The following is a 27,549-nucleotide window of genomic DNA, read 5'->3' on the forward strand; positions in this document are numbered from 1 at the left end:
TCATCAGGGACCCCAAGTTGCAGCTCTGTTCTTTCTTTTTTCAAATCATTGTTTTTTAGAAGATGGGTTTGTCCGATTGGTTTAATTGGTGTCATTGTCACGAACCAGGAACTCAACTCCAGGAATGCAAAAGGTAGTGAAAGGAAAACCAAGGGATGGAAAATTGTGTCTCTTATGTCATGGAGTCACCAGGTAACCTAATTCTTTCTTTTCCAGTCTTAGTTTACCGCTCCACTTTACACCACAGTGAGTTCTCTCTCTGCGCTGATTCAACATGTCCATCCTTACTGCTGCGTCAGACAGCTCTACGGCAGTCAGATAACCACACAACTCAACCTAAAGAAGTAGTCCAATCATAGACACACCATAGGGGTCCTCAGGCATGGTGTTTCTCCCTCCTTAAGCATCCCTCATTGCATCCTTTCCAGTCCATTTTTTCTTGAAGCAGAGCGGCCTGGTCACACCGGGTTCCCACCACAGGGCACCTCTAGGAATGAAGGGAAGGCCCCAGTAATCCAATTTCCTTAGTCCAGTGAATCTGCTGGTTGGGTGCACGTTGCACTATCTGCTATGTGCCCTGCTGTGTGCAAATGTGGCTCTTTCCTGAAAGGCACGTCTTCTTTTTTTATTTTCACCCGCTAAGATCAATGAGCATTCACAACCCAATTCCAAGCAATCTCTTTGTAACTACATTCACAGCATCTGCCTGACTGGAAAAATGAGTTCTCATTTCATCTAGTATGGTTGAACACATTTCATACTGCGGCAAAAATGGACTGTAATAATTTAACATTTTATTCTGCTTCCCACAAAGCGACATTACAACGTTTTCCCCATTCACAAACGGTAAAATATGTGTGTCTATTTTTTTCTGACCTGGTACGCGCAAGATGTGATCTGTGTAGCTGAAATGAAAAGAGAAGACGGCACAGAATTTTTTTTACAGTTGAAAATGGTGCGGTGTTTTTGTCCTAGATGTACAGAGAGGTGTGTTTTCAATCTGCCTTTCAACAGTTCAGAAATGGTATATATGAAAGTGGAATATAAAAAATTCTACTCTTCGGTTCCATGGACCAAGTGATTTAATGGTCCGGCTTGACAGCGCAGTTATCACCAGACAATTATGTGCGAACCACCAGAAGAGAGAGACTGACTTCGCCCACATGTCGTGAGCCAAGAGAGCATGTTTGATTGGCCAGAAGTTTTGTGCTTCCACAAAAAAGTGCTTGTCCTCCAAACAGTTGTGATCATTATGTTTATTTATCCGGTTGCCCGAACATGAACTTTAAGGAGCATGCACATGCCATTATATTGCTTTTAAAGTGTCTTAGGTAACTACAGATGTATGGTGTTAATCTCTGGTAGCAACACCGATAGGAGGAGGCAGTCAATAGCATACATGGATTTTTAGGTCTGGCTAGATAGTGCATTCATAAGTCATACCTATTGGCATCGCCACTGCTTGTTTTCTCAAGCTAGCACTGGTGTGAATTTATGTTCTTCCTAACTACAAGTGGTCTCTTATGCCGATGACAACCAGTTCATCAAGTCAATTATGAAAGATACAGAAGCTACTGCAGCTATTTCAACCACTGCATGACAGCAGTAGCTGTGTGGATGGGAAGAAACTACCTGAAGCTCAAAGGGGAAAAGTCTGAGCTACTGCTCTTTGGAACACAAACCTCTTTCTGGAACATTAACTGGTGGCCTGAGACTCAAGGTACTCCACCTATTCTTACAGAGAAGGCTAAGAACTTAGGGGTGATGCTGGACTGTAAGATCTCCCTAGACCTTCAGGCCAACTGCATTGTTTCAACATGTTTCTGGCTGATTTGAATCTTGAGGGAAATGATTCCTTTCACCCCCCCCCCCTCTCTGCACTGAAACAAGTCGCGCTGGCATTAGTTATATCAAGAATTGACAGCTGTAATGCTCTTTGTCTGGACACCAACAAGAGCACCCAGCAACTACAGTTAGTGCAGAATGCATTGGTCACGCTCACTCACCCTGGATATCCCAAAACAGCAGTCGACAGCCTAAGGACTTCATGACCTTCACTGGCTCCGTATAAGAAAATGCATTATGTTCAAGGCTGTCTGTATACTGAATAAGATCATTTACCAGACCTGCCTGGCAGAAATTAAGGCTGTGTTTCACAGTTATATCCCTGGGAGAGATCTTCTTTCAACCCACCTTAATTTGGTGACAGTGCTTAGATTTCTGAAGAAGAAATGGGAAGGGAGTGCTTTCTTGGTCGCAGCAGCAAGACTGTGGAACTCACTGCCAAGTCATCTGACCGGTATCAGATATCCCACTCCCTTTAGAAAATCATTAAAGACCTGGCTTTTTATGCTATAGGGTATCTCACACACGACCGCCCCTTTTTACTCCACGTTGGCTGAACCACACCATTGTGACTATAATACCTTAACGCCTTTGGGCATTTGTTGCGCTTTATAAATCGCCCTCAAATCAAATAAAACATTTTTTTTCTCTAGCAAGCACTGGTGTGAATTGATGTTCTTCTTAACTTCTGATTGACGAAATAGCCCGTAGTTTACCTAGCAGCTTTTATTTAGAATCCAAAAATGTCAACTGTAGTTATGTTAAAGGGAGACTAAGGTCCTTTTATGAACACTTTTTCAATTTCTCTGCTTGGACGGTTAGGATACTCCCTTGCATCTCTCTTTCTTTGGGGGTTTTCAGAGGTTGATAGGGCTGAATATGTGCCAGCCCATGACACATAACAGCAGAAAGAACAATATGCGTTCTTAGAAAGGCAACCACAACAAAAAATGTATCTACAGAACAAGCCCTTAGATGTTTCACAAGTGAATGTTTCTTTGTTTCCCCTCCATCTGCTCAAACCTTTCTGATATACCAGATCCACTATATGAGCACCCAGTGGTAGGGGATGAATTGGGATCTTTTCAAGTGCTTCTTGCGATGAGTATTTTTTTATTTTATATACTTTGAGTGAGAAGATGTTTTTAGTAGACTATAGTCACTCTTTGAACAGGTTTTTTTGGGGGGGGGGAGTTTTATATAGCGCGAAAGGTATCAAAGGTATCACAGCGCTTTACATGAGCACCAGTTGTGTTACAGACAGACACATTCATTTTTTGTTAGGCACGGGGAGATTAAGTGATTTGTCCAGAATCACAGGATGTTGAGCGTCCCTGCCGAGAGTTTGAACCCGGTTCCCCAGCTTCGAGGCCAACCGCTCTAACCGTTAGGCCACATCCCCAGTTGAATGTCCTGTTCCTAGGAGAGGAGAGCAGAGTCCTCCTTCCTTTTGACCCCTCCTGCTGTGTGTGAGGTACTGCAACTTGAGATTTTTTCTGGTCCCTGTTTGCTGGCTCCACATGAGATGTATCCAAAGACAGGATGTCTTCGCATGAGTGACAGCTCACATTCTGGTCAGCACAGAGCCACAAGTCTCTCTTGGAAAAAGCCTTAGAATCCACAATACAAGCCACCATGCTCTTTTAGGAAGGCCTGAATGGGGCAGAGAGGTAAGGGAAGACCTCATAAGCCATAATTGTTGTTCGTGTGTTCTTTATATGGACTCTCAAGTGAGGTGGGGGGCCTCTTGCAACAGAATTTACAGGCCGGATTCACAGACTGCATTATTTAGTACGCGAAGTGGTACACAAAGCAGTAATATACCTACGCATGAAATAAACACTGACAATGCTGTGTAGATCTTCACACATAAAAGATAGACGAAGCTGCAGTGGATGTCACCGGCAATATGTCTGTGAATGTTATTTTGTAGTACATGAGTTATACTACTGTAGTAAAACGTTACATGCTAGAAAATGCAATTCATGATTCGGGTCCTGCATGTCTAAAGTAACAACATTGAAAATGCACATTGCTATGCTTCGCGTACTGCATGTTTTGCTATTGGAATGGGTCCACTCTGTTATCCTTGATGCTTCACCAACATTGCACGCCTTTGGGATATTGTGTCACACCAAATGTATGTGTGCGATCGGAAATCATAATCGCGAAGAGGGTATCAAGTCATTTAGATATCCGTGCATTCTCTTCTGACACAGATGGTCGGCCTCGTCCTCATAAAGCCTTACTCACTGTATTTATTTTTATTTATTTTGAAAGTTTTATATAGCGCGAACAAGATCTTTGCAGATAACAGAGCGCTTCACACAGGCATAAATGAGTGGTAGGGTGGGTACACGGGGAGCATAGTTAGGAGGTAAGGTAAGGTAAGGTAGGGTAGGTCAATGCAGTAGTACAAATGCGCATGGACAATCGGGGTAGGGTTAGGTCAATAATACAAGTAAAACACATGTGCAAAGGGATCAAACAGGTAATATAGCTCGACGCGGGTAAGGTAGGGTGAGGTAGATAAGAGGGAGCATGAACAATCGGTTAGGTCAATAAAACAAGTAAAACACATGTGCAAAGGATCAAACAAATAATATAGCTCGACGCAAAGTCTTAAAAGATCAAGAGTAGTAGTTCAAGTGTATTTAGCCATGAGGATAGCTTTAACTTCTTTTTTGAAAAGGAGGGTGGATGAGATGAGCCTTGTTTCAGGAGGGAGTGAGTTCCAGATCCTAGGCGCCATTCCTGAGAAGGAGCGTTTGTTTATTATGTTTGTTTTGATTTTGTAACATCTACTGTGATTGCACCAGGGAAGGATGTATGCTTCAAGTACACATGGGTCCTTCATGTCTATCTGTGGATCTCTGCCACAAAGGCATGTGCAGAGAAAAGCAATGTGTCCAGGTAGCCTGCAATTATTTCCTTCACCCATTCCTTCTCCTGTCCTGTAGAAAGGAAAGGAGGCCAAGTCTTCTAGCAGCAAAACGTCACCTAACTACTTTACCTTGTGCATACACCTGACGACACCAGATTTTAAACCTGCTCTCCAGCAATGAGAATGGAGCAATGGTATTATATAACGGGTCCCTAGTGGAAGGCATACAACCCAATGGGCGTCCACGTGGCTAAAATCATTAATGCCTATCCAGTAATTATAAAACCCACTACTCCCTATTTTTTGTCTCCTCGGGTATCATCCTTATAATAAATTAGATTAGATTAAGTGAGTTCCAAGTTTCTCATTGGTTCTAATAAGCTTCGGTGCAACCTTAATAATATACAACATGCAGTGGCCTCACCCTGATCTCCAGAGTAGCATTAGTTAAATCCAGATTAGATGAGTACATGAAATATTAACATAGCCACATATGGACAGGGAGGAGGCCACTGATTTCAACTATCTTATAGTTAACAGGTAGATTTCTGCTCATCAAAACACAATCTGGTGACCCTCATCCATTTTATTTCTCCACACATTTCACATCATATTTAAATAGATTGTTAAATGAAAGTTAATATGGTTTTTAAGTCTTATAAACAAATCCAATGAGAATCTGCCAGATTCCCTTTTTTTCGAGTAACTTTTTAGGTCGCGCCTGCGAATGCAGGGGCGAAAGCCCCTGCTGTCGCAAAGCGATCTATTGTTATCATTTCAGTCCTTTTCCCGTTCAAGGACTAGGCAGAGACAACAGACTGTCACGAGCACGCAGCCGGCCGGGATCGGATCAGGTCACGCGCTCCGATCCCGGCCGGCTGTTCACAACACATGCACACATGCACACGGTTAGGTCGCGCCTGCGAATGCAGGGGCGAAAGCCCCTGCTGTCGCAAAGCGATCTATTGTTATCATTTCAGTCCTTTTCCCGTTCAAGGACTAGGCAGAGACAACAGACTGTCACGAGCACGCAGCCGGCCGGGATCGGATCAGGTCACGCGCTCCGATCCCGGCCGGCTGTTCACAACACATGCACACATGCACACGCAAGCACAGGCAGGTACGCACACACACAGGCAGGCACACACGCAGGCACAGGCAGGCACACACGCAGGCAGGCACACAGGCAGGCACACACGCAGGCACAGGCAGGCACACACGCAGGCGCACACAACACACGCACAGACAGACGCACGCACGCACGCACACTCCCCCCCTCCCAAACTCACCGGGCTAAACAGTCACAGAGGACGGACTTAAAAACAAAAATGCTGTCGCACTCGCACCCCTTCTTCTGGGAGCAGTGTAGGCCACTTTTACGTCATTGTAACATCAGAAACCGAAGGCTCGTCAGCTAGGGGACTCCCCGGTTCCTCTTCCATGCCGTGACCACGTCATTCCAGCTCTGACGTAAGGAGCCGCGCCTCTGCTGGCGCCGTGCCTGGGGGAGGGGGGGACTGCAAGGGTTAAGTTGCCAAGTCAAATGAACTCCGCGGCTCCTGCTTAATGCACTCTTATCCGAGCCCGGCTGATCCGGTCAGCGCAGCTGTTCGCTCAGTTGTGCACTTGGGTGCCGCGTCCTCCGGTCTCATGCAGTAGTCCAAAGAGCCGGTTTCTTTTACTTTGTGTTTTAACCTTTCCGTCTGTCTGTTCTGGTTCCGACCTCTCCTTTGATCCCCAGTATTGTCGGAGTCGGCGCAGGGCTAGTGTGAGGAGGCGCAGGTTCTGAGAACCAAAAACCGAGACATTTCTCTCACATAAATGCACGGCTGTAATTTGGCATCGCCCAGGGGCCCACGGTGGCATGATTGACAGCGCTCATCGTCAGAGAGAACGCAGACCGTGGGCGGGCAATCCATTGCACCTTTTACACACACTGCTAGCGGCTGCTAATTCATTCTGCACTACGGCACGTGCAAAGGGCTCTCGGAAAACTGGGTCTGTACTAAATGTTCTGAAATTTGCTGGAGCCCAGAACAGGTGCTGAAAAGGGAGGACTGCCCTAGCAAATGCGTGGCGCCGTCACCCTGGCTTATTTTTTTTAAAAGCAACTGTTGCAGAATAGATAATGCTGGCCATCAGGTGCCTAACGAGCCACTAACCCAGGCAAAACTAACCCAGGCAAAACGCGTCGTCCCTGATTACTCGTCAGTTTCATTGCAGCATCTGCAGAAGTCCATGCCCTATAATGTGTGGCCTATAGTAATCAGGAGGCCACACTCGAAAGCATGAAGACGCCGTGGAAGCAAGTGCACAGAGAAGGCTTCCACTTACAAATAATGCATGTTTGCACAGAAAGTGACTCGCATGCACTTTGAGGTCTAAATGAAGCTGCAGCAGGATGAATGCATTTCTGCATTAGAGAGGGAAAAAACACATACGAATATCGAAGCTTAGAACTAGAAGCAACATCTGCCTCCCGGCCTGGACAGTGGGTGGCAGCAGACATGCGGCATTAGGTTGGGAGGCGGCACCAGTAAACTCTGCTCCGTGGAGATTGGCAGAGTTCTTTTTGTGCGCTAAAACTCTGTGTACTCCTCCAACGGAGCGCAGTTAAACGCCCACCCCTAGACAAAAGGCCCTGGCTAGAAGCTCGGACCACGACACTGGACGACCTTTCAGTACACAGGATGCTTTGCACAATACAAAACAGTGAGGACGAGCATTAGTTGGACCAGGTCAATTCATCATATAAAATGTATATATAAAATGTCCTAATACATGCATTGGGCCAGAACTGGGAGGACCATTGGCCATCTTGCAGCCCTTGATTACCCACAGCCAAGCGAGAAGGGTTTTGATCTGGCTTTTGTCCTGGTTGAATGCAGCATTGCGACATCATGTAAGTCACCCAAGCCTTATTAACTGAGCTTGTGGCAGAAAGACCCGAGTCTGACACTCGACCACCTTGAGGCAAAAGTTAGAAGAAAACCGGTATCCTTGGCTGTGCCGGTTTGGGCGGTGGTAAAGAATGGGCACTCCATTAATGGAATTTGTTAAGTACATCTGTTTGTCAAGCTGCACCATAAACGTATTATGAATCAAAAGTTAGGGCTACCATCGGACCAGGAAGGCCTTGGATGAAAGATGGACTTAATATGACAACCTTGTTACATGCTTAAGTTAAAAAGAGAATGCGAGAGGTGAGAACTGATGAAACAAGCATTGGTATAGCCAATAGGTCTCGCTTTTGGGTTTGGGACCTTATAAGTGTTCAGCCATGGAACAGTTGATGTTGTTGCACCAAGGATATTGTGCTGGATAACTAAACACTTATAAGGTCCCAAAGGCGAGACCTATTGGCTATGCCAATGCTTGTTATTATATTGTAGATGAACAAAGAAAATAAATACAATCAACATGTCCATCACTAAGACATCACATAAATAAATAATCTAATAAGCAACACAGCACTGGTAGTAATGATATAATAAACGTCCATCATTGGGCTAGCACCCGTTCAATATCAATGATGTCCCACCACCTAATATCATACCAAAATACCAGCTTGTAGAACTCCCACCAAAGTTGTGTGGATTGCAGAGACCATTAAGAAACGCCCCTCCCACCCCTAATAATGACCTGTCGTAAGGGAGAAGGGGACCCACATAGTTTGTGGAGCAAGGGCAGCAGGACCTGCGAAAAGAGGGAAAACATAAAACTAGAAAGCAAACCAATTATGACTGTGGCGGACTAGAATATTCTGCTGGGCGGTAGGTGTGAAAGCACAAGGAGGGAGGGAAATGAGGGGCGAGGGGGAACATGTAATCCTCAATATTTGTTGGGAGGTGGGGGAGGACATGCAGAGCATGAGTCCTATAGGTCGATTTGTGGGACTGGGGAGGCAATGCTATCGTCCTGGAGATGGATCATCATGTCTCCCTCTAGTGGTTGTGTAGGTATCAGCAACATATGAGTCCCAGGGGGGTGTTCATCAGTCTTGGCCGACATCTCTGTCAAATGGGCATCCCGAGCGTCTAATGGCGGTGGTTCTCCCCGCGTTGGAGTGAAAGCTCTCCATGTTGCTACTCCAGCTGTAGCCCATTTAAGGAGATTGTTCAACCAAAGGTTAATAACGGCACAGTAGCCGATTTCCACGACATGGCTATGCGGCGATTTACAAGCACAAAGGCTAAGTCAAGAAAATGAGTGACATGCCTAGCCTCATGTGTCATCGAGAACAGGCCTAATAGGCAGAGGCATGGATCGCACTGCAAGTCATGGTCCATAAACTCAGATAACTTTTGAGTTGCCTCCCCCCAAAACCATGCAACCTCCAAGCAGGCTCAAACCATATGATAAAAATCTGTCTTGTCATACATACTGCACCGGCACTTTGAGTGGACTACGGGAAAAATACAGCGTAGGAGAAGGGGGTCCAAGTATGTCCGGTGGACATAATTAAATTTTAACAGCAACAACAAAGGAAATTTAGAGAAATGTCCGGCGCTAGTTCCCAGATCCCTATTTTCTTTTCAGGGAATAGTCACACATTAGGGTATGTACTGAGAAAAAGGCAGTCTTTGCATCGTGAGTGTCCATGCAAAATTATTTTATTATCGTCCGTCCTTGTTCAGACATGAAACAAGTTGTCTTCAACTTTGGTAGAAGTAACATTTGAAGTACCTAATATGCTTGATCACAAAATTCTCTTCACATAGTAGTGGTACAGAACAGCCAAGTCAATATGTGTTTCGCGAAATTAATTAGCTTCTTCAGGGCTTCAGAGTTTTAGTTCCATCATACTAATAGTCTTCTCAACTCTTGATAAAGGGATCCCATATTCATCCTGGCAATATGCACTGTATAGTATAGACTTCGAATACCAGGAAAAGTGGCTGTAGCCTCTCATCGATACGAACACCAATCAGTTATCTGTCAGGGTGCTGCTGGTCAATAGCGCCCATTTGTCCTGCATTTCCTGTTATGTGGGTAGTCGGGGATCGAGCAAACCACCATTGAGCAGTGTAATAGCATGCCACTCTGCAAATAAGGAGTGAGGAAGCAATAAGGACCCTTCTTAGACCACAGGTCAAGGGGGGGGGGGGTGGCCTGATGCGGCAGGATGCTTGTAGGCGGGTGAGGGGTACAGAGCTCAATCAGCGCTCGTCCGTCTCATTGCCATCTTGGCCAAGCCCCCAATCTGCCAGATCCTTTTAGAACATATATTCACACACTCACGTTTCCAGGCAAAACAATTTGGTCTAAAAAGTGGACTTTCCTCAACTTCTGATTGATTTGTACAACATTCTGTAGTACATTAGCACTCCAATACGCATGAAGATGAAGAAGATGAAGGCTTTATTCTGGACAAGCGCCGCGCAGCAACCAGCAGGCAAGGTAAGCTAGGAGTAACTGAACTGGAGAATTCAGACTCCAACCAACATTCTAATAAGGAACACAGATGGACTAGTGTGAAGGGACTCGCGCTAGACCATAGGAGAAATGAATTATCCTCCTTTTTATACAGGAAAACAAAAACAAAGAAACAAAAAAACAAAATAAAGATACAAAATAGTGACTAACGAAATCTTGCAGGAACAAAACGTTGTCTATTGCTTCTGTGTAAAACAGTGCTGGAAAGATCAGGATTAGAAGAAACACCATCTTCACTAGAAGATGCTTCCAAGGATCTTATACCACCAACATTTATTACAATCCTAGAAACATTCCACCACTGCTTATTGGTCATCTTAACAGCATTTCCTTGAATTTTCTCAATGACCATTGGATCAGAGAATTTTGAGCTTTCTATCTTTTTATGCATAGGAAACGTAACACGCACAACATCACCAACAGTAAATGAATTAGCAGTAACACATTTCCTAAAATCAAAATAACCTTTCTGCTTAGATTGTGCTAAATAAACATTTTCTCCAATCACTTTATCAATGTATGAAATAGAGTTCATCTTAACCCATTTTGACATCCATCCTGGACAGATTTTTGAACATGGTTTCCTTCCACGTAAAAGCTCATAGGGAGAAACTTTGGTGGAAGAATGTGGAGTTGTACGGTAAAAACGTAACATAGATCTGACCGCATTTTGCACATTGCATTTTTCTGCTATAGCCCACTGAACACAATTGTTGAGAACACGGTTCATTCTTTCAACCAAACCATTTGTTTGTGGATGATAAAGCGAACTTTTGCAATGACTGATGCCACTTTCTTTTAAAAATTCACTAAACTCATGACTCACAAACTGAACACCATTGTCGCTTACAATGGTTGAAGGGAACCCCTCACGCAAAAATATGTCTTTAAGAAAATCAATAACATTCCTAGAATTAGGCTCACCAATGAAACGCACCTCAGGCCATTTAGAAAAATAGTCGATTGCTACTATGGCGAATCTTGAGGAAGATGGAAGAACATTGAACGGACCAACTAGATCAATACCAATTTTCTTCCATGGTGAATCAGGCAACTCTATAGGTTGTAAAGGTGGTGTCCTTACAATGACATTTTTTTCTGCTCCAGAGCAAATCACACATTCACCCACAAACATATCTACATCTTTATCCATCTGGGGCTACCAAAAATATTCACATAATCTCATCTTAGTTAGTGTCCTTCCGAAATGACCCTAATGTGCTCCTTTAATTAAACACAGTTTTAGTGTTTCGGGAGGAATAAGCCTGTCATTTCATATCTTTTCGTGTCATTTCGTACGGCTGCTTCTTTTTTGAAAGTGTGTGTATCACTGTTGCTGTGTGCTTTATTCAAAAGTGTGCGTATCACTGTTGCTGTGTGCATCCCATTGTTGATAACCACGACTGTCCTTAAGTGTGCACGTAACTTTATGATTAATTTAACTTGAAAAGTGTGCACATCACTGTTGAAAAAGAGATCTTTTTCTTATTGCTTGGAAAGACCTCTACCTTCAGTGTACATGTCACTGAGCATGCCCATAGTACCGTATATGCACTTTTGAGTGTAACTCAGAACGAAACTGAAACGCTACCAAAAAAAAAAAAGAATGCTGACACAAGGTATCCAAGATGTGACGTAAAGAGAAATTTGTCTTTAGAAATGGTGTCCACGTTACATTGAGTTTCAAAGAACTACGCACGTAATCTCGTTTCAGGATGCTCTAGTATCGAGATACAGGGGAACCGCTAGTCACAAAATGGCGTAAACTTCAATCGCATGAAACATTGCGTTGCGTTTCAGAAAGCATTCCACAGACGTCCCAGCAGCTACTTCCAGACACAAAATGGCGCTCACGTCAAACACTCGCAACGTAACACTGCGTTGCGTTGCGTATCCTAGTGCGTTCCACGGACGTGTTAGCGGCTACTTCCAAACACAAAATGGCGCTCAAGTCAAACACTGCAAACGTAACGCTGCGTTCCAAACTGCGTTCCAATGACGTGAGAACAGCCGCAACCGCCAAAGTCAAAGCTCTTGTAACCAAGGACAAACTCCACTCTTCCTGCTAGTGCCGCTAAAGGTCAAACACCTTTAAAGTATAAAAGAGTACCTTTTCCTTCCGTAATATAAACTTGAAACTTGCACGGTTTTACTCCCAACGGTTGGCAGAGACGCCGATCCTCCTCTCGTTTGTGGGTTCTTTCGGCACTTGTCCCCGTTTCGTGAAACGATCGTCGCCACAAAATCTGTAGTAAATTAGCACTCCAACACGCATGAAGATGAAGAAGATGAAGGCTTTATTCTGGACAAGCGCCGCGCAGCAACCAGCAGGCAAGGTAAGCTAGGAGTAACTGAACTGGAGAATTCAGACTCCAACCAACATTCTAATAAGGAACACAGATGGACTAGCGTGAGGGGACTCGCGCTAGACCATAGGAGAAATGAAACCACTACACATACTTTCGTCTGTAAGGCAAAAGATGCACTCCTCCTATTTCTGCTGTGAATTCCTACCTGTGGTTTAAATCTCATTAGTAACATACTCTACCATTGATCTCATCTCTAAGTCCTCACTGAAAGCAAGCATGCCTGACTCAAAGGGAAATTCATAACGGTTCTAAATCTTTGTGTATAAAAGAAAATCATTCACTCCAATAGAATCTCTTCTTTGCCTAAACATATTCCTGGTATGTTTCCACCATGGCTATCAGTGGCAGCAGAGACCCAGAAACGTCACAGATTATTCACCTTCCAAGTGCTCACAAACCACCTGTGTGTGTAGTGTTTCCATTAAAGACAATCGGAGTCAGTACTGGTTATTGGAAGCCTTGAAACATGAGAAAGTTAGGAGAAGGGATGCAGAGAGGCTACACGATATCCTACCTACAGTTGCATCGACATACAAAAACATATTAGATAGTCTGTTGGAGGAGCAGTAAGGGGCTTTATGTGACCCTGGTTTTATTTTGAATCTGTTATATGAGGAATGACCCTTGGGGGTATTGGAAAATTCTCTGATTTCTGAAGGCAATGCTAAATACATCAGCAAATCCACAGATGCGTTTTCTGTATCATGGGGTAGAGGAAATAACACCGGTGGGTTATTTCTGGATTCAGCTCTTCCTCTAGAAACAGGTGAGTTTTCCAGGACCACGCCCCTATAGCCTAGACCCAAAATACTCTCCGAAAAGGGGATGGCATAACCTACTGTATGCCAATGGTGTCTAATTAATGGTTTTCCTTGTGTTATTTATGGCTGAAGAGACAATGACGACAGGCACATCCAAAACAAAGCTTTCCCTCCCTGTGATTGTTTAACTCGGGTTTATGCCGTAGATTTGCACGCATCAGTGCTGCTGCAAAAGGCAGTGCATTCCTTGGTATGCGGGTGAACAGCCCTGGCTACAAATTAGTTGTACTTTCTACAGACCTGTGATCCGTGGGGCATTGATACAGTGCCGCGAGCGTCACAAAAGCCGGACATCTCTGTTGCGGCAGTGGTTTGAACTACTTTAGCGTAAAAAACAACAATGACACTTCCAGGCGCCATTTTAAAATGAGGCCAATTTAAGCTCAGCGTGTGGTGTTTTCTTTTCTGTGCTGAAAACCGGTGAAACGTTTTACAGCACCGTGTTAACGGACTTCGGTGCGTGGCTACGCTGGTCAGCCATAACATCGTAAACACTGCCCTGGCGGGATTCACTTGCATGGCTGGTTGTGGAAGAGAGAGAAATCTCTTCTTTCGCTATTATTGCAGATGTCGCTTGAGAACCTTCCTATAACCGTCACAGTAGGAAATTCCGCCCTGTTTCCTTGAGTACTGCTCAGAGCCTGAATCAGGGACATAGGAAGATGTCATGACAGGGAAAACAGGAAGCACTTAGACGACACGGAGCATTGTACACAAGTCGTTCAGCGCGGAGCTGATAGCAAAGGAAAGGTGTTTTCCCAACTTCCTTTCTGTCAAACAATGTAAAAAGCGAACCCTCGCGAGACTGAAATAACCCGACTTGAAAGATGCCTTCAACATCTTCCAGTACTTAATCAACACAACCCAGCTAGGCGAGTAGCTCTGTAAAACATTTCAAGGACATTGTCAGAGGTCAAAACCATAACAATTCTTATGCCGATTGTTTGATCCCTGTCGTCTCTGTGGTAGTTTAGGTGACTGTAAGCAGTGCCTTAAAAGGGCAGGTACTCACAGGTACTCAGTACATAGGCTTCTTTCAATTCAACGGGAGAATGCCTGCACTTCTTTGCAGAGACTGAATACTTTTATTAGATGATTACTTGCACTCGTCAGTAGCAAGCAGGTGCTCTGGGATACTAAGTACCTACACTTTTATATTTCAATTTCAAGCACTGACTACAAGCGATGTATGTGGTTTTCCATTACTTCTCGAATGCGAAGACCAGATGCAGTTTCTTTAAGAGGGCGGGGGAGCGTCCAAAGTGACATGCGCACTTTGAAGCTCTCGATCGAGCTGTCTTTGACAGCTAGGTGGAGACCAAGCACATGGTTCTCAGGCCTGAAGGAGCGTTATGCCAACCCGCTCCATCCAATCCTCTGCAGCATGAAAGCAGTGATCTGGATTGGTTAGAAGGTTTCTTTGTTACACAGTCTTCAGAAGGACACCGAGGAGGATGCAAAGCCCGCGGGTAAGTACAATTTCATTATATTTAACTAATATTAATGCATGTACTTTAGGTTGTGTTTTTTTATTTTGAAGGGAGGAGGTTGTTTTTATTTGGGCTTTTGAGAGAGGATTTTATTTAGTATGGGCTTTTGTAGGGAGGGAAAATGTATGTTAGTGTTTTTGGAGGTGTTGGGGCACTTCACTCGCCCCACCACTTCGAAAGGTCACCAATTGCTCCTGGCGAAGACCTCCAATGCTCAACATGAATCCCACTTCAATTTTTGAACGGGATGTATTAAGATTGTTATGTTTGGCTTTCATAGGAAGTCATCATCGCAAAACTTGATTTCATACCCAGTAAGGCAATGCTCTTATGCCACAGCAATGGAAAACTAGTCTCTGGACCAGGTGTCAGGCGAACATCAACACTTCATCCCCCCACGTCTCCCCTTGACTATGCAGACTGGTTCATTTATTCTAGTACCTGTACTATCCAATCATACCCTGAGGACTCAGGGCACAAAACTTTCTAACACCCACCCAAAAGAGACCGTTTAGATGCTGTTACTGAATAGGAAAGTGTAGAGCATTTTGAGAATTTCTAGATAAAGATAAGACTGAACAGAACAGGAAGGCTCTGTATGAGAAAGTTTGGCCACCCATCCTCAGCAGCCGGAACTTGGTGACTTTCATCAGAGCCAAGGAGGAGAATCTGAGAAAGGGGGTAGGGTTGTAAAACTTAAAGCAGGGCTGAAGGTATGTGAGACCTGTGTCGTAGACTGTCTTATGAACCAGATAAAGAGATGTGAAGGTTATTGTCTTTCCATACAGGAGCTACCACAGAATGACAACGTGAATTCTGATGCAGAGGGAGGTTTAATGCAATTCTCCGTTCAGGCGGCTAAGGGCTGGAACGCACTCCCTCGCGCCCTCAGACTGGAATCCAACCACCTTGCTTTCCGCAAAAAACTAAAGACCCATCTGTTTCCCAAATAACTCCCTTTGACCGCCTTCCCTCTCAATAGGACTTCAAGTTACATAGCGCGGGGATGCCCTTGGGTCACCAGGCGCTTTAGAAATCGTTAAAATAAATAAAAATAAAAAATGCAAGGTGAGCACCAAGTTAAGAGTCCGGTGGGCCGACTGATTGAAAGGGGGGACAGAAGACTAGCATCGTAGGCATTCAAAAAGAGTGCAGTTAATAACACTGGAGGACAGGTACAAAATGTTGCACAATATGAAGAGAAGTGCTCCTATTAGAGTGTGTGGGGCCCCTACAAACATTCAGCAAGGTCATCTGCTAACTGCATCAGAGAAGAGATATTTTGGCTACTGAACAATGGACATGACAACATGCCTGAGGTGGTGGTGCGAGCCTTCAGGTTACTCTCTAAGTCAACAAACCTGAAGAAGCATCAGAAGGTACTATGATGTAAATGTAAATGTAAATGTATTGCGACTTATATAGCGCACGTATCACCCGAAGGTATCAAGGCGCTTGCTTAGGGAACCCGTCCTGGTATTCCCCTGTGAGATACCCCGGCAGGGTATCCACAAGGTGAAAGCCAGGCATCCCACCGCGAGGGGCCGTAGTGGAGATTAAGCAAGCTATTGCCCAGAGTCGCAGAGTGTGACCCCGTGAGTCGAGTAGGCACCGGAGCGAGAATTGTCGAGTCCGTGGAATTTTTGAGCCCGAGACCCGCCGAGGCGAGGAATCGAACCCTGGTCCACGGCCGATCTCAGCATCCGGGTCTGCCGCCTCTAACCACTGAGCCACGCTTCTCCACTGATGATGTGGTAATAAAGTCTGCCAAATGGAGGCATGACATTCTAATGGCGGCGGGGCAAAATAAAAGGGTGATGCTCGGCAAGAGTGGCCAAATCTACTTCACAGATTTGAACCTCTCCACTCTGGCTAGGAAAAAAAAACGTTTTTTCCATTAAACATGATTTGTTGACAAAAGACTAATAAACCTTGGCGGGATTGAGAGTACTGCATATGGGGAAAAGGTAGCCCTTTTATTGCAAGTATGCTCAGTAAAAGCATTCTTGCAGATTCTGCAGTGAGATCCAGGGTAATGGTTATGTTGTTGGAGCAGTGTAATTTAGTGCTTCATACATATATTCATTCAGGCTCAGATTTACGAAGTCCTTGCATTACCAGCGCAAGGCAATGCAAGGGCTTCATTGAGATGCTAAGCTACGCAAAGCTCTGGATGACTTGGTAAGTCTGGAGTAACGCAAGGCTGTGCAAGTCGCTGCCTTGCGTTAGTATCCCAGAGCACCTGCTTGCTACTGACGAGTGCACCAGCACAGGGAGAGGGCAGGAATGCACCATATTTTAGATGATATGGTGCTTTCCTGCCCTCTCTGTCATGCAAAGCAGCGTAGCCAGTTGCCTTGCTGTATTGCATGACTTGTCCTTCAATGTTTGCACATGTAATCGATCATTCCGGCCCGGTTGTGGAGATTTCAGCCATGGCTAAGTCTCCGCCGCCGGCCGGAATCTCCACCTCCGGGTCGGAATCTCCACCTCCGGGGGTAATCTCCAGCCCGAGTGCGGACGTAAAGTTAGTAGTCGTGAATCCATTCTGTGAATACCAAAAGTAGTAAGTGCATTCCGTGAATACCAAAAGTAGTAAGTAGGTTCTGTGAATACCAAAAGTAGTAAGTTTAGGATTTTGTCTTAAGTTAGTTCTGTGAATCGGGCACCAAGTTCTTGTTAGTTAGAATAGTCTTTGTATGTCCGAAGAAACTGTTAGATTAGACAGGGCTTAATTGAAACTTGGACTTGGAAGTGTAATGCTTTGGTACGAGGGCGAACCCCCTGTATCAGGCAGACAAGACTATAGCAAACTTCAAGGCCGTGCAACTGGATGGTTCATTGATCAACCCTGGGAATCTGGGGAGTTTACCGGACCACAGTGAACGTCTCATGATAGGTCCATCTAGAGCAGAGGTCTTCAATCTGTGGGACGCGACACCCAGGGGGGCCGTGGAGTCCTGATAAGGGGGTCGCAGATTCTGTCAGAGCAGTTCCTTGGTTTGCCTTAGTGGCATCGGGCTGATTGAGGGTGCTCACGGCGGAGGCCTAATTCACACCGAGGGGTGAAAAACATTAAAGCCTCATTAACAAGTAAAAGGTCTTTTAAAGGCCTGTGAAGTACTCGGGTGTGGCTTTGTGTGTGTCCAAGCTGTTTCAGCCGGGCTCACATACACAAGGGGGGAGCGGGGTGGGGTGGCTGGGGGAGGAGGCTGTATCCCTTTGAGTTCAATGGACGTTGCGTGCCTGGAGCTGTGGTCCCCGCCAGTAATTGCACGTGAAAGCACCTGAGTGTGATAAGTGATGACAAGAGCATACTATCCCTGACTCCTTGACTAACTAGTGAGAGCCCAGGACATGCAGCGTCTGACCACCTGACAGAGACCAGTGATAGCTGATACTCTCACTGAAACCAGTGATAGCCAGAGCATGCAACCTCTGACCCACCAAAAGTGACCAAAGATATCTGGGGCATGGAGCATCTGACCACCTCACAGTTGCAGCATGCTACCTCTGACCCCTTGGCAGTGACGAGGGATGCGTGTGGCAATAGCCGCAGCACTTTGCCTCCGACCAGCTGTAGTGACCAGTGACATCGTTAGCATGCTGATTCTAGCAAAGAAAGCTAGAGAGTACTGCCTCTTACTGCCTGACACTGACCAGCGGTAGCTGAAGCACTCTGCTTCTGACCACCGGACCATCACCAGTGATATCCACAACATGCTGCCTGTGACAGTGACCAGTGATAGCTGGAGCACACTGCCTTTGAGAGCAGCAGGACTCTGCCTCTGACCACTGAATGGTGATCAGTGACTGATGGAGCCTCCTGTCCCTGCCAATGAGCAGTGACAGTTGGAGCATGCCGCGCCTCACCAATGGACAGTGACAGCTGAAAACTACCAATGGCAGCGATGCATGCTGACTGTGACGTCTGGCAATGACACGCGAGAAACATTTCATGATTCCTCTGACCACTCAGCAGTGACCAGTGACAGCTGGAGTATGCTTCTTATGATCACTCAACAATGCTCGATGTGCTGCAGCTGATCACCTGACAGGCGACAATGACCAATGATAGCCAGAGCATGCAACTGTTGATCACCGACAGACCTGTACTAGTCACAGCACACTACCGCTGATCACCTGACAGACCAGTGCTAGTTACAACATCCTACCACTGACCACCTGACAGAGACCAGTACTTTTGAGTTTGAGTTCAATGGACGTTGCACGCCTGGAGCTGTGGGTCCCGCCAGTAATTGCATGTGAAAGGGTCCTCCGCCCCCCCCCCCACCAAGTCCCATAAATCATTGGTTCAAGTCCCATAAGCCCTCATACCTAGCGCTGTTCTTCACTGTGAGATGTTGTTACACCCTGTCTGCCCTCCTCCTCGCCCCCAGCAGGGAGTCACAGAGATGCCCTCCCATGAGAGAGGAAGAAGAAGGAAGAAGACGCAGAGAGACACTGCCCCCCTCCCCCCGCCCCATGAGAGAGGCACAGAAAAGGTGGGTGGAAGAATGATGGGTGGATGGATGGATGAAAGGGTGGATGGATGAAAGGGTGGACAGATGGATGGATGGATGGATGGATGGAAGGATGAAAGGGTGGATGGATGAAGGATGGATGGATGGATGTATGAAAAGGTGGGTGGATGAATGATAAGTGGATGATGGATGGATGGATGGATGGATGGATGGATGAAAGGGTGGATGGATGAAAGGTTGGATGGATGAAAGATGTATGTATGGATGGATAAAAGGTTGCAAGGATGAATGATGCATGGATGGATGTGTGAAAAGGTGGGGGGATGAATGATGGGTGGATGGATGGATGAAAGGGTAGGTGGATGAAGGATGGATGTATGGATGAAAGGGTGGATGGATGAAGGATGGATGTATGGATGGAAGGATTAAAGGGTGGATGGATGTAGGATGGATGGATGTGTGAAAGTGTGGGTGGATGAATAATGGATGGATGGATGTGATGAGGTCTAACAGGCACATTTATGGTTGTCGATAGTTGTTGATAATGAGGAGTACCAGTTTTTAGAAACTTTTGTCGGAAGGGGGTCCTTACGCCTAAAAAGGTTTTACAAGGGGGTCTCGGCATCAAAAAGTTTGAAGACCTCTGATCTAGAGGGAGTTGGTGGGATGAAGCTTCCAGAACTTTCTATTGAATAGTAATTTTGTGTTCTTAGAACAGTATAGAAGAGCTCTTGTCCTGATTTCACTGAGGGAAGGCCTGTTCCATGCTGCTGAATACCACTGCCTGAGGTGTTCAGTTTAATGATTGAACATATGTGCCTGTGGCACTGACTCAAAGTCAAATGTATAATTCCCTTTTGGTAATCAATTAACAAACACTCCACATATACTCCCATACATTCAACCATAAATCACAAGCACAAAGTTAGACCGGATATCGAAACACATAAATACCATTTAATAAAAGGGCTCTTTATGACAAATATATCAAGTAAACAATGGCTAAAAATATAGATAGTGCACAATTCATAGTCTAAAAATCGGAAAGACAATCACATTTGTCATTAAATGCATTAATTTGCAAAAAATATCAACTGAACATCATGCAGATCATTAATTCTTTATCAGAATGTGGTTCAGTACAGTACAATTTAATGCCAACACAAGCCGTCGACGCGTTTCGGTGGGTTTAAAACAATGGAAACACCTTCCTCAGGACCACAACTATGTTTTCTCACCTCTCCTATACTCAATCGCCAGACCTATTTAAAAGAGAAACATATATAATCTATTTTGTTCATACAGATGTAATAGCATATATAATTTAAAACTGTATACTATATCGCTCCAATTTGATATCATGATTGCTATAAGTGTACCTGTATCCGTCAACTCAAATACTGACTCAACTCAAATAATTAAAAAAATCATCATTCATACTATCACCATTTTAGATAAAACCATCAACCATTCCGCTCATTCATCCTAATGGCCGCAGGTTATTGTTTTTATTTCCTATTTAGGACTGCAGAATCACCTATGACCTGCATATAAAATGTAGACATAAAGAACCTAAATAAATAAAAATTGACATAATCATTCGCCCATTACACTGCATTCCTAAGGGCGTACCTGTTTCACAAAATTCTAGACGACAACTTTTTGATTGTGCAATGTGATGTGAATGAGTGTCGAGGATCATCAGCCCCTTATCCTACTGTATTGGGTTTTCTTATTGTTTGGATAAAAAACTATCATACAAAAACATATAAAAATATATTTGTATTGTCTATTTCTGTAAGATATTTTATATATTGCGATAGTTATGAAAATCTTCCTGCTGTTGGGTTAATTCCACATAGGTTTATACGGGTAATTATAACATTGGAATGTTGGGAGCTCCATTGAAGACAATGGAGTGCTCCCTGCTTCTACAGGCCAGTATACAGACAGAGTCTACAGGCAGAGCAACATTCCAATGTGTTACAAAGGCCTCTCGGAGCTCGAGGGGATTTAAATCCCCTCGAGCTTCGAGAAGCCTTTGTTTAATTTGTTGGAATATTCTGCCCTCTATGGGCCTAATGTTCTAATAGCCTTATAGCCCTTCGTAGCAGGGCTATACCGGCTATTAAAGTCCAGTCCCTTGTTAAAGTCGCTCACCTTCAGCTCAGGCCTTTACCGCAGGAGCGGGCCTTTAATAGCCGGTATAGCCCGCTACGGCTGTCTATAAGGCTATTTTATACAACTATCCACCATTGTTTAAAATTCGGCGGGGACCTGTGACCTGAAAGGTAAGGATAATACTAAGTTAAAGCACCTTTTCTTTATCTGTACCGCTCAATATTCTGGTTTATCCTATACTTATTTATCCTCGAGGCCTTACCGTTAGTTATTTTGTGTGGCCCTTCAGTTCTGGGTCCGCGTGTGTTCAATGTGGCAAACAAACCTCTTTTGACTACGCGGACCTGTTTTTAACTTTCCGATCTCCCGTGTGACGTAAGTATGTGCTCCACTAAGTGAGCCCAAAGTAATTAGGTCACGTCCCATACTCATAGTCGCCATCTTGGAATGGTACAGTTGTTGTACATCGAGCACATTGTGTTAATATTTAACACCTATTATTACTATTGTGCTCACATTTAAAATCAATCTCCTCTTATACTTAACTTCACAAGTGTGATGATCTTCACTGAATAATTTACCTACCTAACTAACCTCATGTATTGGTATGGTTAATGTGAGAAAGTAGTTCTATATATACTGGACTAGAATGAAGTACGGTATGTATGAAGTCCACCAACCCCAGAGGTATAACAGAGGTTAAAGTCAGAACTGACCTTACTCTCCAAAGTGGTAGCTTGGTCGAGCAGTAAGGCAGTACCAGAGGACAGTGTAAAGCATTTGTTGTACACACTCAGTCAGCAAAAGGTTTCACACACTCAAGGACTGAACTCCAGGCCAATTGTTTTTATATTCACAGATATAGTTGTTTTATGTTTAGAACCACCAGTTATAAAAATATACTTTTCTCGTTATGAGTATTCTCATGTAATTACTTTGCAAAGGAGCAATGAAGTTTGTGCACACAATTAATGCAGTATTGACAGTAAGCAACACAATCCTAAAACACACAATATCATTGAGCTCAAAGAGTTTTCCACATGTAAGTACAGTTGATTACTATACAGATTACTTTAGTAGTCCCAGGACCAGATCCTAGATTCAGTCCTGGGGGTCTAAGCTGAAACCAGATTAGCAAAAACGTTTTAGTTACTGTGGTGAATTTTCATGAATATAAAGCTGTTTTAAAAGTTCACACTTAGAAACTTTTCAACGTAAATCTGACAATGTTATTCAATGGGAGAAAATTCAGGTTGCAGGTAAAGTACGATCGCGTTACTTTTGTAATCCAGCACTGGTCTCCTGGGGCCAGCACTGGGGTCTTAACTTAAAACAGGTAGGTAATTACGTTTCAGTATTTCGTATGATTTTTAAAGAATATTTCAAGTTTTCAAAAGTAGACACAGAAGAAATTTCATAGAAAAGCAGACAATGGGTTCCTATGGAGATAATACAGATTACTAGTAAACCCGGTACGGATTACGTTTACGGTTCAGTACAGGGCTGAAAGGTACAGTACTGACTTCTCCCCTGATCACAGGTGAGTATTTCTGAATTCGGAATTCGGCTGATTTTATATGAATATTTTCAGTTTTCAAAACTTCACACTTAGGAGAAATTTCATAGAAAAACAGTCGATGGTTTCCTAAGGCAGAAATTTAGATTACTAGCAGACACGGTTGTGATTACTTTTGTGGTTCCGTACTGGGCTACAAGGTACAGTACTGGCTTCTCTCCTGATTACAGGTGAGTACTTCGGATTTCGATATTTGGCTGATTTTAGGTGAATATTTTAACATTTCAAAACTTCACACTTAGAAGAAATTTCACAGAAAAGCAGTCAATGGTTTCCTATGGCAGAAATTTAGACTACTAGCAAACACGGTTGTGATTACTTTGGCGGTCCAGTACTGGGCTACAGGGTACAGTACTGGCTTCTCTCCTGATCACAGGTGAGTAATTCGAAATTCGTTATTCGGCTGATTTTAGATGAATATGTTAAAGTTTCAAAACTTCACACTTAGAAGATTTTTCGAGTCAAACCAGTCAATGTCATCCTATGGCAAGAAAGTGAGTCATCGGTTTTCAGGTGAGTACTCGACTGGTGAAGTTAAGGTTCTGGGCATAGACTCAGGGGTCCCCCAGGGTCAGGTAGGTACAGTTAGTATACCCTCAGCGGCACAGGGGCGGCCGGGTGCAGAGGTAGTTAGCCCAATGTTATCCAATGAGAGGCAAGGGGCCGTCGGTTGGTGGCTGCTGGCTAGCAGGCCACGCGGCTGTGGGAGCTGGGCTCCTGGTCACTTGCTCAGGGCAAATGGGGAAGTAGAATAGGGTACAGGTTGCACTGCCAGGGGCACTCAGGCGGCTGGGTGCAGGGTGCTTTTGAGCCGCCGGGCGCTCAATGTTATCCAATGAGAATCTTGAAAAGGGAACAAAGGCTGCAGGCTCGGGACGGTGGATCTTCAGGAGCGACCAACACTTCGAGGGGTAAGTTGGGATCTTGGAGGATAGGTATGCACCCAGGAGTTGGGCACAGGGGGCCGTGGGGTGCCGGGTGCAGGGGTGTCTTTTGAGGTCGGGAAATCTTACCACCTGCTGGTCGCGGTCGGAGGGGTCCTTTGTCCTGAAGCTGCAGGAGTCGTCTGGGTCATTGAGGAGAGTCCTTGGGCACTGGATTCTGAGTCAGAATCGCCGGGGGGATGTCCTCAGGGTCTTGGTTCACTCCAGCACAGGCCAGGCTTGGCGGGTGCAGAGTGTGCAGGGTTCGTGGTTCCGGGCTGATGCCAGGGCTTGTTACTTGCTTTGAGCAGTACCACTGCTCGTGGGAGACCCAGGTAGTCAGAGTCACAAGGCAGTCAGGTCCTCTGTTTTTTTTTAGGTTGCTGACCACTGGAGACGCCGGAGTTTAGCAGGAGCAGGTTCGAGGGTCGACAGGCCGGTAGGGCTGGGGCCAAATCAATTGGTGTCTTCCTCTTCTTAGCAGCTGCACGGCAGGTCTTCTTGTTTCTTGTTCTTCTTTCTTGTTTCGGTATCTGGATCTGAGGAAGGTAGGTTCAGGGAGCCCCTAAATACTAAATTTAGGGGCGTTACAGGTAGGGCAAGGGCAGGGCCAATGGGTCCGTGTCCTGGGGTGAGTACACCCCCTAGTCTGCTCCTCTCCTGTGGGAGGGGGGCAGTAGTCTAGCTGGGATTGGGCAGGGCTCCCCATCTACAAGATGGCCAGAGCCCGGGGTCGTGCTTCACCTCGCCTCCTCCACCTGAGGGGGGGAGTTGGCAAAGGTTGGCACACCCCCCTTCCTGACGTAATTTTTTCCGCCAGTCTTCCCGCCAGAGTGGGGGTGGAACGGGTGGGGGCCAGTTGCTGGGTACAGCAAATGGTCTGGAGAAGCTCTCAGAGGCGGCATGTCTTTGAAGCTTCCCCCTGTCCGTCCTGGGGGAGGAGACATAGCACCTCGCCCAGGATGTGCATTGTTGCAGGCCCAGGAGAGCGGGGGCTCTCCACCCAGGGGTCCAGCAACATGTCTGCTGTGTGGCAGCCTCTGCAGCCACTCAGCCCAGACGTGGATTGTAGGTTAGGTTTCAGGGGGCATCTCTAAGATGCCCTCTGTAGTGCATTTTACATTAAATCCTGGCATCAGTGTGGGCTTGATGTGTTGAGAAGTTTGATATCAAACTTGTCAGTGTTTGGTGTAGCCATTATGGTGCTGTGGAGTTCGTAATGACGACCTCCAAGCAGCATATACTCTTAATGGCATCACTGTACTTACAGTGCCCAGGAATGGCCCTGGGTACTGTAGGGGCACAGGGCTCACGCACCCGTGCAAACACCATTGGCATAGGGCACCCAGCTAGAGGGGTGGCTGATGTATGCCAGGGCAGTGGGGTTGTGGGCATGGCACACAGGGATGTGTGCCATGTCGACTCTTTGTTTAGTTCTGCACCTAGACACTCAGCCTGCAAAGGCAGTGTGCGGGTGTCAAGATACAGGGCCCCTAAGGGTGGCACAATAAGTGCTGCAGCCCTTAGGGGTCTTCTCTGGTCACAATGCCCTGGGTACCTAAGGTACCATTTACTAGGGGCTGATATGTGGCCAGAGATGCCAATTGGGTTTAGGCTTTAGTATAGTTTTTAGGGAAGAAACACAGGCCCTGGGTACCTGATTGGCAGGGACCCAGGACACACCTAGGAAAAGTGCATCAGGTATCAGGCAAAAAGTGAGGGGGTACTGCAACAGGAACTCACTTTTACAATGTAGAGTTCATTTAAACTGCACCCTAAATTCCCCAATATTGCTTAGATATGAACCATCTTAAGGTGGTGCCGGCCCAAACGCCCTTAATATAGAGCCCAGATCATATATTAGCATTACAGCATCAATTAGAGTATCATAGTTGCATCATTTTGATGGATTTTTTCCATTTTAATAACTCCCATTCGTGAGAATTGTTTGCAATCGAATCACCAAAAGGAATAGTTTGAAATAAATAATCTTTTACACTAGATACTCATTTTGAATCCTGATCCTCATTCTATGAAATAGAGTTCGGTCAATCTGTAATATCAACTGTAAAATAAAATCCAAAATGGAATATCTATTTGATTAACCTCATCCAATCCTCTTTTGTATTGGGACCTTTTGAACCATATCACACTTGGATATATACCATTGTTCTCTGTTTTTGAGCTTTAACTCTATGTTACATCCTCTCTTTTTTCCTGTTATCTTTTCCAGAATGAGCCATTAGAAGTCAGTGTGTTTATGTTTCAAATTAAAATAATGCTCTACCAACTGGGCATTCACTTTATTCGTTTTTAAAACTGACTTATGTTCCAACATTCTCAGCCTTAACTCTCTACCCGTTTCACCTATATAGGCAAATCCACAGGGGCAAAGCAGAAAGTACACTACATTTGAGCTTCTACAGTTGTTCAGACTTATGGTAGTTATATTGTGACCATTATACTTAAGGGTCTTACCCACAATGCAAAACTACCACGCTTATATTTGCCCAAAGCTTTCTCCACTTGCACCGTACTCCGTTGCAGGGGTTTTGATTCTCTATATGTATGAACTAGTGTCTTTCTTTAGCTATCGTTTCTTTTAAAAGCAAAGATAGGTTTTTCCAATTGGATGTCCTCATTATCATTTAGGATTTTCCAATTGCAATTCACTATATTTTTTATTTTGTTGCTGATACTCGAGTACTTACTCACAAATACCACCCTGTCATTGCTTTCTTTTGTCTTTTGTTTAATGTGTATCCTATTGAGCATGTAGTCGCGATCATAGTAGTGTGCCCTTTTAAAAGCATATTTAACCTATTTTTTCGGATGACCTCTATCCAGAAGCTTATCCTATAGAACATCTGAATGTTTATAAAAATCATCCAAGGATGAACAATCCCTCCTCAAACGGAGGAACAGACCGAAGGGGGTGTTGTCCTTCTGCGATCTAGGGTGATAACTAGTGTAATCCAGGAGCGTGTTTTTATCTGTTGGTTTAGTGAATAACTCAACTTCAAGATGACGACTGACATTTTTGATGGTGAGATCCAAAAAAAGCAACAGCTGCATTGTCAAACGATGCTGTAAAGTTGGGATCTCCCATATTAAGCGATTTAAAGAACTGGATCAAATCTTTCTCCTGTCCATTCCATATAAAAAAGATATCATCAATGAAGCGGCACCAGCTGGCAATGTTTTCGAAAAATGGTGCCGCCTCAGTGAAGATATGCCTATTCTCAAAATTACTAACATAAAGACATGCCAGATTAGGAGCACGTGTGGACCCATGCTGGTTCCCTTGCACTGTAAGTAGAGGTCATCCTTAAACAAAAACATATTGTTTTTCAGCACCAAGGTCACACATTCAATTATAAAGCTTTTGTTGGCACCTCTCATGTCCTCTTCTTTCAAGATTTCTCTGATCACATTGATGGTATCATTCTGCTGAATATTTGTGTATAACGCTTCTATGTCGAGGGTAACCAAAATTTGAGATTGATCATTAAATATGGTACCCTCGACAATAGAAATGATATTTGCGATGTCCTGTGGCACTGAACCTTAACTTGTTTCGTCTGATGCGGACACCTTATT

The sequence above is a fragment of the Lissotriton helveticus genome, chromosome 2_1 (genome assembly GCF_964261635.1).
Source record: "Lissotriton helveticus chromosome 2_1, aLisHel1.1, whole genome shotgun sequence".
Taxonomy (NCBI): domain Eukaryota; kingdom Metazoa; phylum Chordata; class Amphibia; order Caudata; family Salamandridae; genus Lissotriton; species Lissotriton helveticus.